The sequence below is a fragment of the Podarcis cretensis genome (assembly GCF_951804945.1).
Source record: "Podarcis cretensis genome assembly, chromosome: 2".
In the NCBI taxonomy this organism is placed as follows: domain Eukaryota; kingdom Metazoa; phylum Chordata; class Lepidosauria; order Squamata; family Lacertidae; genus Podarcis; species Podarcis cretensis.
Window position 1 is genome coordinate 52761626 of NC_137171.1, and position 16282 is coordinate 52777907.

The following is a 16282-nucleotide window of genomic DNA, read 5'->3' on the forward strand; positions in this document are numbered from 1 at the left end:
TAGACATAATCTAAAATAGAATTGCTGTCAAGGTTCTTAACTTTCCATGTATGCATTTTAGCTATTTAATGTGAAATATTTATAATAGTTCAGTTGTGCTATTTTGTCATTGCACGCTTTTAAGAGGCTATTTACTGTAACTCTTCATAGGTTGTTTTTTTTAATAAGCATCCCAAAAAGATGTAAGATGTGACTCTGTAAAGCTATTCATCAACTCATTACTGGGTAAATGCGGATATAAATATTTCTGTATACTACAAGTTATTTTCCAAGGTGGCATTTCCTTTCAAATGTGAGATAATTGGCAGAAGCCTTTGTTGCTTGTGAAGTTTTAAAAATAGGCTCACACTATAACTCTAGAAAACATTCTGAATCCCATGAAATTGGATTGGCACACCGGATAATGGTAGCACAGATAGCTCAATTAATATCTGACTGAGTGCTTGGCTGCATGTTACATTCATCACATAATAAGTAATCATGCATAATGTCAGACTTTGACCACTGAAAATTTTGAAGGACCCCTTGAAACAAGCAAAGAAAGCTAGAGTTGATTGTAGGCAGGCTGGAGACACGATAATCATTCTTTTCCTCAGTGGCTATTGCCCTAAGGTCAGGGATAGAGAATCCCAGGCCCTAATAGTGGACTGTGGGACTCTCCCAAGCCACAGCCCCTCTTTGGGTGATTCTGGTTAGCAGGAATATGTCATTGAACTGTGATCATGCCTCTTCCTGGCTAACTGGAATGTAGAAGCCTCTGACTTTTGTGTGGCTGGAATGCAGCCCACCATACTCAGGTCACATCCATTGTTCTTCCCACCATTGCCTCTGGATCCAAGCACCACTGACTTGCAGGAGCTGAAAGCCTGTAAACGTTGAGAGGGAAATGGTTACTAATGAACTAGCAACTAAAGAACTTTTTAAAAAAAATCTTTAATGTATTTTTGTCACATATACTACCCAATTAATCATGTCCCTTAGGCAGTTCACAGATTTCAGATAAATAAAATATGAATACAGTCAACCAAATCAATTAATATAAAAGTTGCACCAGGAGAAAAAATAGCATAAAACCATATAATAACATGGAATGAATGGTTGGTGGATGAATTAAGATGGCCAGTAGTTCCTGGGAATGGGCCACAGACTTGTAAGCTGCCTTCTCTCTCGTGAGAATTCTCTCTTTTCCTGCCCTCCATCATTATGGTTAATAACTACATCGGCACTGAACTTAACACTGTTTCATGTTAACCAAGGTTCCCATTGTGCCTATGGTTTGCAGAACTGCTTCCAAATTTTGATTGTGGTAGAAACACTGGTTAGGTTGATGCAATTTAATACCTAGCCATGATAACGAGTTATGAGAAAGGGTTGGAGAGATTACTGTATGACAGGGATGGGGAACTGCTAACCCTCCAGATCTCAGCCCCATCCATGGTTGGGATGATGGGAGTTGTAATCCAACAACCACTTGGAGGCTGCCGATTTCTCATCCCTGCTGTATGAAATGTAGATCTTGGAAAAGAGTGTGTGATTCTGTGACCTGTTCAAATCTCTTGGCTAAGATTAGAAATCAGGATTGTTACCCAAAGTTCTCGTGAGCTCTCATACATACACTCCTGTTCTCTCAAATGTGTTTGCCTAGCAAGAAGAGACAGTAGCCTACGTTCAGCTTTTAAAATGTATACCCAACTGAATAATTAAAAGCTGAAGAAAACAAAACGTGTGTAGGAAGCTGTGGTGTTGGTTCACCTTGGGGTAAGTCACTATTAAGTGATAGCTGCAAAAGGGTATGTTTTTCTGGTTATCGTAGGTGAATTTTGAAGAGCAATGAGACTACTTCCCTCTTAATTTTTTTGAGACATTGTAAGCACAATAACCCCAGAAGACTGCAGACTTTTTTTGTCTGTATAGGGAAGGACCATAGCTTTGAGGTTGAGAATGTTTTGTGTGTAGAAGGTCCAGATTCAATTCATAGCAGGTAGGGAGTACTCCCTGTCTCTTAAACCCTGGAGAGGTGCTGCCAGTTGGTGTAGACAGCACTGAGTTAGATGGATCTATAGCATGTTTTGGTATAGGGCAGCTTCCTGTATATAGAGGGGATTTTTGTTTGGGGGTAAATGTGTATCAATAGCCTCCTAAAGAAGCATATTTGCTTGGTTTTTCTTCCTGGACTGCACTTTTGTATTTTAGCAGAGACAGTGAGTTATACTACCCAAACAATTGTCCTCTAAACTATTGTCAAATGTTAGGGAACTTTGTTTTTGTTGACCACCTTCCTGAATCCTCCATTATTTGCCTGCCTTGAACAGCTGTCATTTTCAGTATGATATTTATATCCACAAGAGTGTCTGCAGAAGTCTTTCTCTAGAGACTTAATTGCATTTCCTTTATGAGAGATTTGACTTTCATGGACTGAACTTGACACAGAGAGACATGCTTCTCCTCCTCCTCCTCACTACAGTTATTTGAGATGGCAATTTGATCATTGTCATGCTAATAATGAATCAGACGATATGCTTTCTTCCCTATAATAAAATATACTGCATAGTCTCAAATGGTCATCAGTTGCCTGGAAGTAGGGCAGGAAGAAGCTGATTAACTGAAGGAGGATAGTGGTATAATAAAAAACATAAGAAGAGCCCTGGTGGATCAGATCAAGCCTTCATTTAGTTTAGCATCCTGTTTTCCAGAGTGATCAACCAGATGCCTCCAGCAAGTCATCAAACAAGGCGTGGATGCAATAGGCCTCCCATGTGTCCATCCCTCTTAATGGGTATTCAGTGGAATATTGTTTACGAAAATGAATCTTCCACTTAGCCACCCTGGCTGATAGCTACTGATAGATCTATCCTGAATGATTTTACAAAATCCTCATTTAAAGTAATCTAAAGCTGGTGTTGGTAACCACATCTTGTGGTAGTGAATCCATCAATTATGCATTGTGTAAAGATGTGCTTTATTTATCTAGTCTGTCCTGAATCTGCTGCCAGTTTCATTGGGTGACTCCCAATTTCTAGCATTATGAGAGTGGGAGGACACGTTTTCAATATACACCACCTTCATGCCATAGACTTATTGAATTGTAGAGTAGGGAAGGAACCACAAGTGTCATCTAGTGCAACACCCTGTAATGCAGGAATCTTTTGCCAAACATGGGGCTTGATTCCATGACCCTGAGATTAAAGGTCTAATGTTTATAAACCTGTTTCAAAAAAAACCCCCAAACCCTTTAGGTGTTACTAAACTGAAAAGTCCCAAGTGTGTTAGTCATTCCTTGTAGGGAAAGTGCCTTAACCCACTTGATCACTTTGGTTGCCCATTTTGCATTGAATCCATTTCTGTACTATGGGGTACTATGGATTTCAAATCCAGCCACACCAGAGATTTTATAGAATGACATTATGATACTGATAGTCGTCTTGTCAATGCTTTGCCTGGAATTTTCCTCTTTTTTAACACTACACACTGAGTTAATGTTTTTGTCGAGCTATCCATAATAATCTTTTTTATCTACCATAACCCTATTTTTTTTATTAAACTCTTTTAAATATTGTACTGTATTTTATATTGTTTTACCCTGCCCAGAGACCTTAGGGTGACGTATGAGTAATAAATCAAACTGTTATTAACATTAATAATGAATAATAATAACCCCACAATCTTTCCAAGTTACTAACCGTCAGTTGATTAATATACCTGTGAATTTGGGATTAAGTATTCAGCTCTGCTAAGCTTTCACACTGTTGTGTGAGGTTAGTTAAAAGTAACCAAAGCAAAGTCATGAAGTGCTCTTAAAATGGTGAAATACTTAGGTTAATGATGTTGAGGAAGAATAAAAAATTATCTTCCTTTTAGATGAAGTCATTCCATATATATATATATATATATATATATATATATATATATGTTTTCCTGTTCCATTCTTAAAATCTATGAAGATAAAGTGGTGATAGTATTAATGAGAGCAGATTAGGTTATTGTAGGAGGTACATTAAATGTATCAAGCCCAGCTGGTTGCATCATATTAAACTGCTAAGACAACTACTGTACAGTGTTTTTATGTATGTTGATCATTGAGGATAAGATTTCTCTAACACCTCACTTTTCTCTTCCAGTGTTAAAATAAAATGGTGCCACTTACAACTAGAATGGTGAAGTAATGGCAAACTATGGGAAAGCCCCAATATAATATGTTAAATAATAGTGGAAGCTTTCTTGAAGCAGCAAGCAAAATCTATAAATAGGAGGATGCAGAAACATTCTGCTTGTGTTTTCTTAGTCCACCTCTTATATGCAAGAAAAAGAAATTTTGGTGACAAGAAGACTGTGTCACAAAGAAGTTCAGAGCTTCAACGTGCCTTATGTCTTCTTAGTCTGTCTTTTTCAAGTTGCAAAATGCTGACTCAAAAGCTAGTTGGGTGACATTAAGTGCTGTGTGCAGCAAGCTACGGCACATTACTTTCTGCATTAATTAGAGAGGCTGTTGCATGTATTGCAACACAGCTGCCTTGTAATAATTTTGTAATATGAAGAAATTCTAGATTTTTATGCAAACCCGATGGTTTTCTAATGTATGGAACATTGCTTTATCTGAATGTTGATAGAGTATAGTCTGTATAGTCTGGGGCAAAACCAAATTGAACAGTTTTGATGCAGCCTAGTGTCCATTTTTATATTCTCTAAATCGGGAGCACTGTATAAGTACCCCTCCCATGACTCACTCCTTGATGTGGTTGGTTGATATAGACTCAGCTTCAAGACTTGGTTATATGTAACTGCACCTCTGTTTTTATACTGAACCTGCTCCATGTATGGTTTCATTATTGCTTGTATGGTTATGCGTTAATTTGCCCATATGTTTTTGATAAAATTTTGATACAAATTTTCAAAAGGAAAAAAAAACCCTGTTTAGATAGAGTATGAGGAGGGAAGTGAAGGAATGATTTAAACTCTCCCTTCATTTATTTCTATGATGGGCCCATTATTTTTTCTGTAGATTTGCTGATTTTTCTGAAGTGCCTATTATGCTTGGAACACTTTCTGTGTGAAGGTTTTGTGGTTTGAGGACTTCTCTTGAGGTTGCAGTCACATGTGTCCATTTGCAGTAAAACGGCAACCACTGACTTGTTGAACATCCTTTGACGGAGCTTTCAGAAAGCCACAGCCACTAGTGTTCAAGATCAAAGGCAAATGAGTGACTTATTCAGTATTTTGGACAACTAATAAACAGCTCACTGAAACTATGCTTAAAATAAAGCCTTATTCAAGGATGTTATTCTAAAGTAAGCTGCCTCCTTCAAATAAGACATAATGCTAACTAATCACTATTTGAGCTTGTTTTTAGAGAGATGAGTAGAGCCAAGTGACCCCTTGGCTTGAAGAGGCTGTAAACCTCCCAGTGGCTTACTTAAGGTGGTAATGCCTAATAAGAAGCCAAGTTTTTAAAGTTCAAAACATAACCCGACTGGTTACCAGCTTTGTACATTCTCAGGAGATAGGGGAGTATCAAAATCTTTATATTGGTGCTTTCTCCCGCTTCGTTGATGATACTTGAAGGATCTGTATGGAACTCGAGCCCTCTTAAGGCATATTTTATACAAGTTAAGTAAACATGCAAGGGGTGGGGCATGGAAGCAGGCATACTAATTCCACCACCACCAAACCTCCACAAATTGGGAAATCAGGGTTTTAAAATGTGTGGGAGCCTCAGTGAGTGCAGATTTCCAGCTTCAGAAGACTGCCTCCAACCCAGAAGAACTGGTGGGGATGGGGACATGTGCTTGTCCCCATGGCCGCCTCTTGTATGTTTACTTAACATTTATAGAGAACACCTGAAGAAGCTTTTGTGCCCTTTGTCATTGTTGTCCATTTTCATCCGTTTCAGTAGTAGGTGGGTTCTCCTGGAAAGCAAAGAGAAAGTGGGGCACTTGTGTAAAAATGCATGTAGGAGGTGCTTGTGTGGTATGGGATAAGATGAGTGCTGGACTTTCAGTAGAACAAGCTTCTGCAAAGTATGAGTAGAGAAACAAGAAAATGACAACAGAACTGTAAATAAGTTAAGTGTAGAAGGTGGGGTGGACTGGGAAGGGAGGGTAGCCTAGAACACGTGTTTGATGGGGTTAACTTTCAAAAGATTTAGGAGAATGAAGAAGTCTCTGATTGGGAAGTTGATACTTTTGATCAGGCCTAGGCAAACACAGCCCTCCAGATGTTTTGGGACTACAACTCCCATCATCCCTGACCACTGGTCCTGTTAGCTAGCGATGATGGGAGTTGTAGTCCCAAAACATCTGGAGAGCTGAGTTTGCCTGTGCCTGCTTTTGATTCTAGCTGTTGGAAAGTAGAGGTGTAACATTTCTGGAATTTTTGAAGCCATTTAGCGTGCCTTCTAGGGGGAAAGAGAAATATATGCAATATGTTCTTCTCATACCTAAACTTAGATTGCCACCTTGAGATCGTGACATGTATTGTGTGTAATTCAGCAAATAATACCACATTGTTTACTATGAATGTCTTTAAAGTTTTAGTCAAACAATTATATACTGTGGTCAGTGCTTAAGAGCGACCTGCAAGTTGCTGGACCTAAAAGTGAAAAAAATGCATTTTGGATTTTGCTAGTTGGCAAAATAATAAAAAAATAAAAATTGACAATGGGAATGCTTGACACTGTAGTAAACAAAAGGGTTTATTATCTGGACTTAGTGCGGGTGGCTTGTATCCAGAGAACTGTGCGATTAGCTTTGCATACCAAGGAAGCTTTGGAATTGTTTTTCTCAAATAGCAGTTCCCCTTTCTCATTTATGGCAAACCTCTTTTGAACCAGAAGAATTTTATAAGCCGTCTGTGCTATGGAGTGCAGTTTCCAACTTTAAAGGAAAAAGGCCTAAGATCCCCCACCCTTGAGGTTTTAGAAGGCTGGTCTGAGGCAAAGTGCTCATTCAGCCCTTTCAATGAATACTATGTCTTCTAGGTGGGGCATCACTTTTAACTCTTAAGGTAGCATTTATGAAATGGCAGTTGGCTTTTATAATGCATTTGCTACCTGACAGTAGCATACCCCTCAGTATTTTGGACAACTTCTTAACGAATGTTGCTATTGAATTGTCATTTGGCTCCAATCTACTTTGCGGGAGTTCAGTTAAATGTGCCTTACCTAGAGACCTCTGCATGAGAGGACATTGGAGGTGCTCTCCTTCACTTCAGTGAAACCAACAAATGTAAGCCTCATTTTTGAAAAATGACAGATCTAAAGAATGAATAGACCCAAAATAGCAGCAAGAATCCGCCAAGGTCATTGAGCAATAACCACGGTACAATAGCTTGTGAAGAAAGAAACTGCTTCTATGATGAAACCTACTTTTCCCTTCTGGTGTCTGAAGAATTTCAAAGTCTGTGCCAGAGGATGCCACTGTCACAAAGAAGAGAATTGACTGTGTAACAAACTTCATTTTGAGGTCATTAGAAATGACATAGTTAATAGATCCTTTTTTCTTAGTGTCTCTTTTTCAAAATTAATTTCTTTTATGTTTTCATGCTGGTCTGATTTACCTTTTTGGATAGTATGAAAACTAACTGAAATAAATGCACTGATTATGTTTCTGGTTCTGGTTTCCTTATTTGGCTTGATGTCCATGTGGTGGTTGCAAGCTCCAGACTTATAAAACAACTTACAAAGAAACATAGGAGGCCAACTTGTACTGAGTCAGACAACTGATCCACCTAGCTCAGTATTGCCTAGACTAACCGGCAGAAGCTTTCCATGGTTTCAGGCATAGGGCATTCACAGCTGTACCTGGAGATGCTGAGGATAAAGCCTGAGACCTTTTGCATGCAAGGCAGATACTTTACCAGTTAGCCATTTCACTTCCCAAAGGTCTGCTGAAAAGTTCCAAAAAAAGGGGCAAGGGAGTTCTAAGTTGAAACTGAGTGAATTAGACAAAGTCATCTCAATGAGAAATACAATTTACAGAGAGCTCACAAAGCTCCCTTTATCTCAAGCTAAGTCTTTCTTCCCCAGTGCTGAGTATAGGCAGAAACAGGACTCTTGAGGGCCTTCCTTCACATGAAGCTATTAGAGCAATGATTGTGCAGTTCTTATCTATTTGTTGCTCAGTAGCTGCAATACTTTCTTCGTGGAAAGACTTCTGTTTCAGAAGTTGTTTCCTTTTCTCGGAACGTACTCTCAATGTGATATATCATCCTTCATCAATCACACCACAGAACTGCAATTGCAATGGCCAAACGTTGCTATTGCAATGGCTGTTGCTAGTGACATCATGAGTGACAAAGCAATAAAGGCCTACTTACATGCCAATGCCATTTTGTGGGCATTTATTTTTACAGTTTCTTATGGCTGCCGGCTGCACTGCTGTGCAACATCAGTGCTTCATTCTTATACAGCAGTATTTGAAGCTGTCTGGTGGTTCCGTATTTCCACAGAGTCATTTGAGGAACTATTAAAGTTTCTATCCCACCTAACCTGGTATTTAGTTAGCATTCAGCTGGACAGGGCAAGTTTTAGCTGCTGTACTCACACACTTCTATCTGTGATCACACAGTTCTATCTTTCTGTGATCACACACTTCTATCTTTGGGGTCTGCCCTCCTGGGAGCGTTTGTAGAGCTGTTCTAATTAAGCTGATAACTTGTAGATAAAGACACAATCTCTCTCATTTTCTTACAATGGAATTATCAGTGTCACTTCATTTTACAGCAAACCAAGTTCAAACTTGGAAACTCAAGAATTTTTATTTCTGAATTGAAAACTTACCTTCCCACCCTCCTTTAAGCCAAGTGTTGGATGACTGTTGACATTCAAAGCTTTAAATAATTTTCACTTCCTGCTACAAAGTTGTCTGGGTTTTTTTTTAATTAAATAGGTATTAAGTAAAATAAAAAATATTAAATAAGCATTAGTTTATTGCACAATCATAGTATAAGCTGATTACTTGTAAAGCTGTATATTGAACATTCCATCTGAAGTTTAGTTTTGCATATAGTGAGGCTTGTTATTTAAATAAGCAAAGCATGAAGTGATTCTGGAGAGACTTGTTTGGAATATGTTCTGGGATGTTAAGACATACAGGTACATTCGGAACAGACCCATGATGAGTGCTCTACCTGGAGCTGTGACAGTGTTGCGTGAGCACAGGGCCAGTAGTGGCAACTGCACCAGAGTGAGCAAAAGTTCTGAAGCAGAGAACTTGTGAGATAAGAGCCTCCCATCCCCTTAGCATACTGTGGTTGTCCTTTGGATTTGCTGCCACTCACCTTGTGACTCCACCTTGGTTCTCACCTGCCACATTATGCCCAGGAATTAGTGTAGGTTTGGTTGTGTACAGTGGTGACAGCGGGAACTGAAGTAGGAACAGGGAGAACTGACCTGACGAGGGGATGAGAGCACCAACCTCTTTCATGGCCTTGACCTGCTTTGTGAGGAAAAGACAAAGTGTTTTTAAAGTGCTTTTTTAAGAGTTTACGTTACGATACACCCTTGCATCATTTTGTCTCTTTTAGCACTATACAATACACCACATGATGCAGTATTTCAGAAAGTAGGAGTTTACAAGAACACTGCCTAAGGTGTTGGAACTTAGTGCTGAAGTACTGGATTATCCTGCAAACACCCACCAAAGAAACAATATATGCAACAAAGCCCACTGGCAGCTCTGTCCATCTGTTTATTATGGCAACACTATTGCTGGACAGTCATGTTGACTATTTACCATATCGAGTGCCATAGTATATCCTCTTCCATCACTGCCCTGCAGTGGTCTTTTGGGTTGTGGTGAGGTGGGATGAGCAAAGAAAACTGTAAATGAAACATTAATTAATATATATTTCAGTTCTTCTAGATGCCCTATTTCTGGCCAGTGTTTCAATATTCACAGCTCCTAAGTCAGAAATAACATTTTAAAGAGTTTGAGGGTGTTTCTTCTACTAGGCAGTGGACAAATGACCCCCCCTTTTGTTAAGCAGCCCTTAAACATGTTGCTCACTGCATCACTGTAATGTGCAGTTAACCTTTGTTTCACCTTAAGCTCAGTTTCCAACCATGTTTATATATACCTCAGCTCTTCAAAACTTAGCTCATCTTTATTGGAATAGGACAGCCTTCCCCAATGTGGTACCCTCCAGATATTTTTTAGTACAAACCACATTATCACAGGTCACTGGTTGGAGCTGATGGGAATTGGAATCCAAACTGGAGTTGTTTCCTTCGAAAGGAGGTACTGTCTTAATTTGAGAGCTATAAGAAAAGGGTTGACCAATTTGCAGCTAAAGTCTAATGAATTTCACAAGTATTAATTACATTGAGTTATTGTATCATGATGGGAAACCATATTAAAAAAAGAGCATGCACCTGTCTAATTCAAAGACAAAGAACTAAAATTTCTAGATACCTTAAATGACAGTGCTGTAGAATAGTTGGTTATGGCAGCAACTATAGACCTGTTATTGAGTGGCTCCCAGGACCTGGTACAAGAGGTAAAATTAAATTTAAAATACCCTACATGTTTTTATTTATAATTTTAATGATAAGTACATTTATAATCTGCCCTATCCTGTTGGTTTAGTGTTCCATATATACACATTTAATCTGGTTGTTAAATGTCCCCACAAAGAGGAGAATTCTACAATTGTTTTGCAAGTATTTTATTTTGCTATTCAACAACATTTCTTGGCTCATTTATTTTTTTTTTAAAAAGAAAAGTGACTTTTCTTTATTTTCATTTCCTGAGAATCGGCCATCTTAGAAATAAACCATTCCATAATGTCTGTCTGATATTGTGAAACCTATGTAAGTTTGTATTGTGCATATGCATGTAAGATTTAATATTTTTGGTAATCTGAACAGTGTGTTTACAGCCACCCTGAATAAAGTTACTGATTTTATAAGTAAAGTTCCCTAATCAGACTGCTACCCAGAGAAATTACAAACAGGTTGTTACTGAAAGGTTGTAACTGTGGCTGGATTTATTGTTTTTTCTTTTATAAATAATTTGGGTTCTGTTTTGTAGTATACCTCAAACTTCAGGTATTTTACAATCTAGCCCTTCCAACCGCTTTGTCATTGCTATTTCTTACATTAACTTCATGTGAGCTAATCTCACTCACATTAGCTGCACATGAGCCACTTTCTCACATTAGTGTCCCATGCATGAATTGATCTTTCTCTTCTGATGCTGTAAATGTAAGAAGGGTTTTGGACAATTTGTCATGAATGAATTTGAGGGATCGGAACTTTATTTGCTGTTCTTAAATGCTGGCCCAGGTTAAGCAAAATTTGTGTTGGATATTTTATGTTGTAGCATGTAGGTTTCTTTCACTCAGATCAGAGCAATACAGTGATGCTAGCAAATTCCTTACTGCTTGAGTTATTCTTTGTTCTCGCTAATTGTAGCTGCCCCAGGAACAATTTTGCCTACAATTGACTACAAAGTACAGAAGCTAATTCAATACTATCAAGATTCTCAGTATTTATGGTTGATAGTTGGCTCAATCTGTAACTGGGTGATTTTCGAGTACTGTACTCAAAATTTAGTGTATAGAAGCACATTGAAAATCTTAGGTCAATATGCAACATCAGCCACCAGGAACACACACTGATTTGAACCACCTGTTGGATCCCAGTAGTTTCCTGAGCTTTAGTAAAGTGCTAATGACCTTTAGAGGCTTGGCTTTTGATACCTCTCTGCACCTGGCCTGGGGCGGGGCCTGACAGGCCTCATAAGGACTGCTCCTGTGACTGCTGCCCAGCAAGCACTGGGGTATTCCAGCTGAAGTTTGGAAGAAAAAGTTTGCTGGTAGGTTCAGAGAAACTGTTTCTTAGCACACATTTCAGCTTAGAGCATTCATCGTTTCAATATGTGATGAAGGCTCCTAGCTTAGATGGTTCTCTTGCTCTCTCTCTCTTTTAAAGGTCTAGACAAGTTAATGGAGATTAGGTACATCAATGACTATTAGCAGTAGTAACTAATGAAAAATGGGTATTCTATCTGCTTAACAAATACGGGGTAGTTGTCGTCTTCATGATCTGCTTGTAAACTTTCCTATGGCATCTGACCAGTTACAAAGTGCTGGATTAGATGGATCATTGTTGCTGTGATCCACTTAGGCCATTCTTTTCTTGCATTCTAGTAGATCAGGTTATGCATTTTAGCTTACGTTCCCTAGTTTACAAAATTTATGAAAGTAATTACAGAATAAACTGTACAGGATTTTTTGGTTTAACGACAAATGTGTTGCCACTTTGGTATGAAAATAGTGTTGAAAAATGGAAACTTAATGGGAATCAGTAAACTGTTAGCAGGTAAATCTGAGATCCTATAGATTTGTGCTTGGTTGAATGGTTCTTGGTGGCTTTATAGTTTCATTTGTCAGTTTAGTCATCATTCCCTTGACCTCAAAACCTGCAAATCACAAGTAGCTCCACACTTTACAGAGTAATCATCTTTCCTTGGGATACACAATGGTTTCCCATAGGCATCTGGTTGGCCACCTTGAGAACAGAATGCCAGAGTACATAAGCTTTTGATTTGACCTGGCAAGGCTGTTCTTTTGTTCTTATAGTGTGACCAGCACACATCCTTAACAGTTTGTGAACAAATGAAGCTGCCTTACGGAAGCAGAACGTTGGTCAACCTCATTTGTATTTGTCACTCCAGCAGCACTGGATTGCTGATGTCTGAGGCAGACAGTTTCCCCACTTCTTGATATCTGGAATTCTTTTGAATTGTGTATGGTTGGGATCAAACTTGGGGACTTATGCAAGCAAAACACTTCCTCCAAATCTATTGGGGAGATGTAGCCCAGTTGGGGCTCCCTGGCATGTTTAGGCAGGTGTTGTATGCCACACGTCTTTCCTTTTACACTTCATTTGCAGCAGGAAATATTGGTGTAACAGCATTGATGGGTGTAGTATTACATAATGTTTCAGGTAACGTTTTGGGGAAGTGAACTCCAACTGCCTATGACAGTCATCCTTGCCTTCTATCAAAGTTCTCCTTTCCGCAGAACTGCTTCTTCTGCAAAGCAGGACCATCCTACCCTCATATTTTCCTGTACTGTACTGTCTGCTGTCACAACTATATCTCCCCCACACCCCATGTGTTGGTCAAACTGTTATCTTCTTTCATCTCTCGCCTGTCTGTTGTATCCAGAGCCCTACAAACAGGGATCGTGTCAGTTCTTCCTTCCATACAGGCCTTTAATTGTTGGTCCTAGATAAATGAAGAGTAGAAGCTGGAATGGGAGTTATCACTACTTTTGGAATGGTTAGCAGAAACATCAGTTTCTCAAATTCTATTCTAGAACTCTGTACCCATTACAGTTAATACCTGGACACAGCGATGATGACTTTCTTTTGGAAAGGCGGCTACCTTCAGATACTAACAAATATATGTCTATAAATATTCTTATAATGGTTCTGCTTCCACAGTGGGCAGATAATAAAGTGTTCTTCATTACAGAGATTCAGAGAGATGCATGAATTTTTAGCAATGAGTATAACAGGATTGCAATTTTCTGGCACAGTGAATGGGGTTGGGGATGAAGTTACAGAACTATTTCCCCAGCTGTGAGCCATTCGTAAAGTTTCAAATTAGGATTGAGGGAAATCTAGCAATGAAAGTTAGGTTTGTCAACAAAGGAAGCCGTGTAAATTGGCACTAAAATCACTTGATTTTCACCCAGACAAAATTTTTCTATAAAGGTTTTAGAAACAATCTTTCTCTGCTTTTCGGCTCCTTTGATGAAAGACATATTTTATGTAAAATGAACTGGGGCACTTATAAAGTAGTAGACTTCTCTCAAGTGTGTAACAAAAATACTGGAAAATGCTTCAGAAAATAGGGTGGCTATAGAACCATAGAACTGTAGAGTTGGAAGGGACCACAAGGATCATCCAGCCCAATAGTGCAGGAATCTTTTGCTAGGCTAGATCCGGAAGTGGCCCACCCACTGCTTATTACTTTTGACAGGTAGGTGGGACCACCTGTGACACTTAGATGACATTGGGTGATATCAGATGTGTGATATCACTTTCAAAGGAAGAATTTGGCAAATACTTTGAAGTGCCCTCTTAATTCTTCCTTTGGAGCCATGGCTTGAATTTCAAGGCACGGCTTAGTTAAAATACAAGTCCCACTTTCAGCAGCGATCTGCTCTGCTCAGGGACTCTGATATGGAGCTCCTGAGTGGAGCTGATTAAAGCAGGGCTTGCTTTCAGTGCTGAGTTTAAATTCAGTGCTCAATGCAAGCCCCACTTTCAGCAGGGATGGGTCCACTCAGGAGCTTCCAAATGGAACTAATCCCATTAGGGCTTTCCTTTGGCATCAAATTTAAAGGCACTGAATGCAAACCCCTTTTACAGAAGAACAATCGGGAGCACATTATGCGCCACAGCCCATTCAAATGGGTCTTGTGGGCTGAATTAGGACCACAGCAGGCCTAATTTGCCCTGCAGCCTGAGCTTTCCCACCCGTGTCTTAATCTGTCAAACATAAGCACCCTGTGAAGATTACCACTGGGGCAATGCACTTCAGCTCTGCCTCTAGCTGAAACTTCAGTCTGTACTTGAGTCAGAAACATCTAAAACTTTTTGAAATATATGATACAGGGATAACATCATCTTCATCTCTGGAATGTTTTGAGAATCACTATAGCGTTGCCTAGATAATATAAATGTGGATGACACAAATGTCACTGTATTTCAATACATACATGAATAGGTCTACATATATTTAAATGAGTTTTTAAAGTTGTAGTGTTTGGTTGTGGTTTCTGTGAGAAATCTTTGTTAGAGACAGCTTGGAAATCTGCAGCAGGAAAACCTACTGCAAGTCTGTATTATTTTCTTGGTACCATTTATGTCAAAACCAGACTCTTTGTGACACATAAGTGATAGAACAGGGAGTCTGCCAATTCAGCATCACTCTCATGGGCCTCACTAGGAATTGCAGCTATGTTGACCAGCTCGTCAGTGTACCAAACAAGGAAAGTTGTGTTGTATATTTGGTTTTGTTAGCCAGTTATAGACCACAAGCAGAATTTTATAGCTTTTTAGGCAGGGAATGCTCTGAAAACACTTGAGGCTCTGTCAGGCAAACACAAGGCAGAGTAGTGTAGCTAGATTTTTTACTTCAGTAATTACAGAAACACCCTAGGCCTTTCTGGTTTTATAAACAATGAAATACTTGATGTTTAGCAGGAATTATTGTCAAGACCTTCCTTTCCAGTATGTTGATACTGAGTGTTGAATTCTCCTGTCCACTGTACAGTTATCACCCCTTTCTAGCTCCAGCCCCTCTGAACATGCTGCCAGTTTTACCTCATCAGACCCTATGTGACTGAGGGGTATTTTAATTTGTTTGAAAGGAGTGAAGAGAGGATATAGGCGAGAAGAGCCACTGGCAAAAGCTCTGTTCTGTGGAGAGAGTTGGTCAAGTAAACATGTTGGGAGTGGAGATATTGGGAACAAAAGTAACAAATCTTTTAGGAAAACAAATGTTTTGCAGGGTTTATATTTTCTATTTTTTGTTGATGAAATGCCTGAACCCTCACAATACAAGTGGTTCTTAAATAGTGGGTTGTAAGCTTTGCTGTATGTTCCTAATACTAAGTGTTGAATACGATATAATGTGACATATGATGCTCTCTGCCTAATGGACTATCCCTTGTTCTGGAAATTAGGGGGATGTAATCTTGTTTCTGGGTTTAATAGGTAAAAAAGAACGTTGCTGGTTGCTGCTCTGTGCATGAGGTGTTTGTTGATGTGTGAAGCTTTTTAACTCGAAAAGCTATAGCATAGCTGTATTTTTCTTCTTCACTGGCAGCATTGAGAAGCTAGAGTATTGGAGCAATTTATTCTCGATGGCCAAAGCTGACAAATAACAGAGGGAGTTCAATAGATGTAGGTAGAAAGCAACCAGTTTTGATGCCTCATACCTAATCTACAGAGTCCTGCATTGGTTTGTCCCAATTGATCATGTGCTTACAAGTGACTTGCTAGATGTGGGGCTAAACTGGGAGTTGTAGGCCCTTAGACATTGACCTTCCTGTGTTTGATGTCATGGTGTTTGTATGGTCCTGTCAGTTTTTCCTGTGTAAATTTTTCACTGGGGAGGGTGGTACCTTGTAACCAAATGTCATGATATTGAGGAAACACACAGAATGCTAGAACTGAAGTCGAAAGATGCAGTGTCCTAGCAACATGAGAGAAACTAGGGTGCCCTAGTGAGCACAAAGCAGCTAAAGAGCGAGTTTTCAAAATGAGATC

The 16282-nt window shown here is 39.2% G+C and overlaps 1 protein-coding gene across 3 annotated transcripts in view; it reads left to right on the top strand.

Annotated features, from left to right (window-relative positions):
• CPEB4 (cytoplasmic polyadenylation element binding protein 4) overlaps positions 1-16282 on the top strand; it is a 53454-nt gene that overhangs the window by 19336 nt on the left and 17836 nt on the right. The window lies entirely within an intron of this gene.